Raw genomic sequence first — 6703 nt, forward strand, 5'->3', positions numbered from 1 at the left:
AAGTCACTGTATGAAGGGTGTTCCAGACAGAAAAAGACCCCATACTTGCCAATTGTTATTTGTTCCATAGCCTTTTCTAATTAGTAGAGTTCCTTCAATTAGGAGCTGGAATTGGTTTGCATACATCCTCCAAATTGCTGTAATCAAGCCTCAAAGTAGGAGCCTGAAAAATAGAGGGTGGCAGAATAGTAATAGAGGGATTGCTGGTGACTGACTGTACATCCAGCAATAACCAGACATGAACCTCACAAATCCAGACATACCTTTTGCATCCCTGCCACCTGTATGTGTTTTGTTGTAATTCCCCACTCTTTCACATGTTGCTAAAATTCAGTATTACGTCTACAGCATGACAGATAATATGGATTAGAATAAACTGCCTTTTTCCAGGCAGAAATTCCCAAAAGAGGTGCTAAATTCCTTTAAGAAACAGTAGTAGACATAAGTATTTCTAATGATTCACGTTCCTTTGCCCATTTCCAGGGTTCCTATAGAAGGGCTACACTCAGTACTCAAACATGTAGTTAGAGCAGGGCTGGAAACTTGGTTCCTTTTCATTCAAAACTCCCTTTGATAATAATTGAACTGTTAACTAATTAGTATAAACTCTGCATGGAACAGAATTATCAAAATGATCAAATTGTCAAAAAAATCTCAAAAGCAAATACAAACAAAGGCAAAAAATCTTCTTTTTTTTTTTAATACGAAACAGCAAATTCTCAACGTATGGAACAACCCACTTGACAGGCCTTTTCCATCATGTCAATTCAAATTGGACACACTGCAGCTTTTTGTGAACAGTCCAGCAATATAATGTGTTATACTTGTTAGACCATTACATCAGTTGGTGTTAATATTCTCTCGTAGCCATGTCTCTCCTATTCAAGCAGTTCATGAATGACAGCCAGTTACAACTTTGTAGTAGTTTACATCAAACAGTCCAGAATAACTTTCCCCACTATTTGGTCAGCCTGTTTTTCAGTCCAGGAACTGACAACCATCAGCACAACCAGGCTGTCAGGAAGAGCTCAGCTGCCATTTAGGGCTGCATGAGCTTGGCAAAAAAGCTCAGGAGTCATCAAATCCCCCCAAAATTGCAGTAAGTTTCACCCAGACTGTGTCAACCATTACACAAAGAGAAATATATGCAAAAGTACAAATAAGACTGAGGTTTTATGTAAAAAATAAAGCATTCAAACGCACTCCTGCTTGGATAACTAATATTTTATAAATGACAGCAGTATCAGACGAAAAATAAAATAGGATCAACTTATGCTGTCAAAAAAAAAAAAAAAAACAGTAATGAACTCTGAAAAGAATATTTGCCAATTTTCATGAGTGTTTGTCCAGTCCACAGCAGACCTGGGAACAGCCATGAACCATGACAAACTAAATTCAGTATGGAAATTGTACTGAAACAAGGTTTTATTATTTGACTTTTTTTCCTCTCCCTTTGCTCACACACCTTGTCAGGAGAAACTGAATAAGCAGGAAGAACCAAAACAGCAAAGAAAAAATTCAAAATATTTCAAAAATAAATGGACTGTAGATCTTCAGCTGGTTTAAATTGACTTAGCTGCACTGATTCAGTTGTTAAGTATTAAACATAATAATGTTTCTGCAGATTTCATAGCAGGTGACACTCTGCCTGTGCTCTTCAAAAGGGACATTTTCCAAATTTAATTTTTGATTTAGAGCAGTTAGACAGCTCCTGTTCTCCATCCAGGGAGCTTGCTGGGCTGACGAACGAAAACTGCCTGCGTGAGCCTGACTGCCCCCAGTCCCACAAAGCCATCTATGTTCTTCAGTTGCTCTAACTCCACTGAAGTGGATGGAGTTGGAGCAATTTAGCAGCAGCTAATAAAACACGTTCACATATCATAGCCCACAAAAATGTTCGTGCTGTATCTCTGCCGGTAAATTGTGGCCTGCTTGGTAATACTGGCTGCCTGCAAACAGTAATCACTCAGGCGCCATAAGGAGGTTCGTCCTTAGAGATTTGCAACAGATTTTGCTCTCTAGTATTGAAATGCCATGAGCCTAAAAGGAGAAAAAGAACAGTAGGACTAAAGTGTGTTGGACATGCCAATAAATTAATGATAAATTATTAAAGCATGATTGGAAATATTGCCATTTTTCACAGCTGTCAGTTTAAGTATAAAAGCATCAGCACATTAAACTAGTTACTGCTTTTCCATAATTGAGACTTTAGCTTCTAGCTGTGCCCTGCAGCTTTTCATTAATCACTGGGACTGAAGTTCAAGCACAATGACAGCTTAGAAGGCATTAAATGGGCAAAGTATTTTCCAGGTACAGCTAGTAAAGGCCTTTTAGTCCTATAATCCTCAGCTAATTGTTTTTCAAAGTCTCTAAATAAAATCTGCTCATGGCGTCTCCTAGTGACAGAATTAGCAGCAGACTGGTTCTTTTTATCTTCACACTCTTTCTCTCACCAAAATCTATCGAGTGCCTATATGTTAGCTGTACATAACAGGTGCAAATGGATTGCGATATGTAAAACTGTAACCGATATGTGACCAGGGACACATTGATTAGATTGCCTGGGAAACAAAACTTCCTGAATGCTTGCTCAAATCATACCATTTAATTTGTCATGAAAGAAGCAAGATGGTCTGGAAGACTTCTGCACAGTCTCCCTTTAAACATGGCAGAAGGAAACGTGCAGATTTTTAAGTTCAGTAAAATTTGCATACTCAGTGCCCTGGAATAAACAGACATTTCTTCTGCCGTAGCAGAGGCTGTAGGTTCCCCTCTTGGCTTCCTAGTATTCCCTCCTTTGCAAAGATTCGTACATCAGGACTTAATAGATGTGCCAAAACATTCTTTCTTTTCTATAACAAATTATCAACTTCACCAAGATTCATTAATTATGTCATCTAATTGGATTGAGGCAGGTGCAAAATACCTCAGATGAAGTGGTCACTGGCAAGAAGGCCTAAGCACAAGTTTTTCTATTAGAAATCAGCATGTCTCCAGACTCCTGGAATTACTTTGTACTTATTGATTAATGGCCATAATTTATTACAGTGCAGAAGATCTTGCATTGAGTTAAATGTGTGATTAATCAATTTTCCATCAAATTATGAACAGCAGAACAGTTGCAAGAAAGAAAATACCAAGTGAATTTTTCCCATGGTATATGAATAGAGGGTATGAGGACTTCAGCTTGAGGAGAGCTAATAACTGTCTAGCACTTGCTTAATATTTCCTGCCATACTGATGAATGCCATCCACATAAATAGGCCACAGGTAGCAGTGATTGAAAGACCACCAAATAGGTTTTATAGCTGCCTCTCTTATATAATGAAATATTCTTTAAGCCCATCTCAAAACAATTTATTAATGCAAAATGCATTTCTGCCTTCAGCCTGAAATATATCATTGTTAAGTCAACAATATTATATTAAACCGATAACTGATATTGCAGAAGGAAAAATCCCTAGGCAATATAGAGATGAATTTGAGATTTTGTGTACAGAAGCTCATTTTTATTTCCATCAGAAACACAGACATGTGACTAATTGATGTCACTTCTAATCAGCTAGTAATGCACATTACAAGTATAGCATGAGAACATTTGGGGCCCAATTGGAGGGGGGAAAAATCCCATGGTATTTCTATGTCTTTTATTGAGTAGAGTGACAAGCTTCCTTTCCCTGGTGAAGCAGCATATGCTGTAGAGTTTTATATTACCCTACATCTTCCATTGGCTGTTTTGCTTTACTATACACTGAAAAGATGCACCTCCCTCACTGCAGGAGAATGACATAAAATACAAGTTGCCATCAGTTCCAGGGGGGGCAAAAGAAATTTAAATAACTTTTTTAAAATATGAACAGCAATATGAAGCATTTGTAAAACAAAAATGCAAAGGATTTTTTCTTAAATGTCTCTGTGATTGATCAAATTTTTATTTTCAAATCATAGTGCCAGATTACTCACAGTGATTTAAGTTGCAGAAGCTGCCTGGCCGCTTTGCAGTTCATTTTCTAAGGCATGTAGGAGTAATTTCTTCTATCTTTGATGTCTTTCCTTAGTAACAGCCCAATTTCCAGGGTGTAGAGTAGAGTCCTATTCATCCCTCTTGCTACAGACTACAGGAGATAGGCACTTGTGACTTGTTATTGTTTCATATACGCAAATTTCCTTTTTGCTGCACTCAACTTCCCAACTAGGACAGGGACCTTTCTTCTCTGCTAGCTGCCTCTGTTGGCACTACTTCTGAGGTAAGGACTTCTGTTTTTAAAATCATGACCTCCAAAATGTCCTACCAAATCCTGTAGATGGTGCAAGGAGGCTATTCAAAATTATGCTCATTTTTTTGGTCACAGGGCCAACTGGCCAAATGTCACAGGGCCAACTGTTCAGAAATCAAATGGAGAACAACTTGAACCTGTGTTCTTTTAAAATGTCTCCAGTAGTCTAAGCTGTCTGTAACATCCAAAAGTGCCTATTTTTGGTGGCTTTTCTGGTCTTTATTGGAAATTAACTGAAAGTAATCATGCTTGGCAAACAGATGGCTATATCTCAACATCCCACTGAAATCAATATTCCTTGCCTCTATTTGTATCATCACAGAAAGATAACTTCAATGGATCTAAACTACATTTGTTGCCAGAAGGAAAGGTTAGAAATTTAAATCTGAGAAAAAAATTGCAAAATATGTTTCCTATTGTATAAATAAATTCTAATGTGGTATTTAATCAACAAATCATTAACTGCAGGAATGTCAGATCTCACTTAATCTGCATGTTGAAGCATTGCCTGTGGGTGTGGGAGATCTTGTTTGGAGCTTCACCTACACCTCAGAAAACTGAACCTGTGGAGGAAGTTCCTTTCCCATTTATGTTGTCTTTAATAATGGGAAGTGTGGGATGATTTCACCTATACAGGGTTTTTCTGTGACTGTGAATGCAATTTCTGTGAATGCAAATGGGTATTTGCATTCCCTGAGTGGCTAATGTACTGAACTTACCTCCCCCCTCCAAGGAGAGCTATCATGCAGAAGGGGATGGATGATGAATTCATACATATATACTCTGACACATACTCTATGATTTTTCATGTGTGTGATCATCAAGAAACATATGGAACATATTATAAAAAGTGAAGACTGGAGGTTACTGCTACCCTGGGAAAGTTCAAAATTGCATCGCGGTCTAGATGAGTGAAAAATTCCTGAAGCATAGAGAAGGGCAGTATGTGAGGAGCACAAGTGTTTCACTGTGAAAAGATGTTTACAGTCCCAAAGTGCACAAACATATCTCTTCTAGGGGAGATGCTTGCATGTGTGGGGCCACACACACAGTCCAAGAAGCAAAAGCTGATTGCAGGAACAGAATATTTCTTTTAAGTATTCTACACTCCCCCAGTCTCCCAATCCCCATGGATCCAGTCTGAGCCCTGGGGCCAGGCTTCTCATAAGCATCCATCAAGGTGAGAAGGAATCATCCTCATGTGCAGTGTAAGGCTTTCTGGGAGGACTTGGGGATTTCAGTCCCCCTCCATGGCTCATCTGGGAGCCCAAACCAAGCACTGCACTGGAGACCCAGCAGCTCCCTGGTGGCCCTTCATTTTCTCTTCTCCTGGGCAAGAGGGAAGTGTTTAGGACTTTCTCTCCTCTGTGGGAAACAAGGTGCAGCCTGGCCATGTTCCCAAGCCTGCAGCACCCAGAGTAACCCAAGTGGCACTCCAGTAATGTTTTGATCAGTGCTGTCTTCTGCCGCTTGTATTTAATACTCTTGCACACTCCAATGTGTATATTTTTTCTGATTCTTTTTTAAATATTAATTTTGTTACTAATTAAAAGTCTGCTGCAATTAAGTGAAGTCCTACAAGTGAAATCTCTTTGAGAAAAGCCTTTTAGAGTAAATAGTCATCTACTGAATCTTCTCAAATTTGAAGATGCAGGCAGTCTAAATGCTACAATATGTACCTAAAAAAAAAAAAAAAAGTGCAATTACTTATTTAATAAAACTAAAAGCACTGTATTAGCACTACAAAAAATTGTTTTGAATCCATTATTAATGACACTGGACAGAAAGTTCATTTTGACAGCTGTAGGCATTAGCCTGTAGCATGTTCTGAACACATGTGTTTGCCTTTGGTTACTCAAAGGAACAAACAGATGTTTCCCTTGGAGATATTAACTCTAAATGTATTTATTTTGTTGCTTTCCTTTCACAGTCTTTTATAGTTCTTCTGAAAATCTTTGTTTAAAGGTCATTTAGGTACAAAGGCTACAAATATAAGAAGTTGTTGAAGGCAGGACTGATGCTCAGATGTGCTTCTTGGCTTTCCTCGGACTTAGAAAGAGCTGTGGGAGATGATTCCAGAAGGGGCAGGCAAAAGAACCATGGGGTCATGGAAAAGACTGTGGATGGCAGAACCAGGGGGAACAATGTGGGAAAGATACTTACAGGTTTAAACTGGGAATGGCTCTGGGAAAAGACAGGCAGCAAAATCTGGTTTTGGGGATTGAGCATTAAAGAGTCTGAGGTAGGTTTGTATTTGGGTGACTAAGGCTATGTCAATAGATGGCTGGGAGTCAGATTACTTCAACCACATGAGTCTATGTGCTTTTTTTGGAGGAACAGAACTGCAGAAATTGACACAATGGATACATGACCAGATGGGGGAAGCAAACCCTTTTACATCACGAAAAAAAAATCCACAACTATAT

This window comes from Vidua chalybeata, chromosome 10, assembly GCF_026979565.1.
Source record: "Vidua chalybeata isolate OUT-0048 chromosome 10, bVidCha1 merged haplotype, whole genome shotgun sequence".
Classification (NCBI taxonomy): Eukaryota; Metazoa; Chordata; class Aves; order Passeriformes; family Viduidae; genus Vidua; species Vidua chalybeata.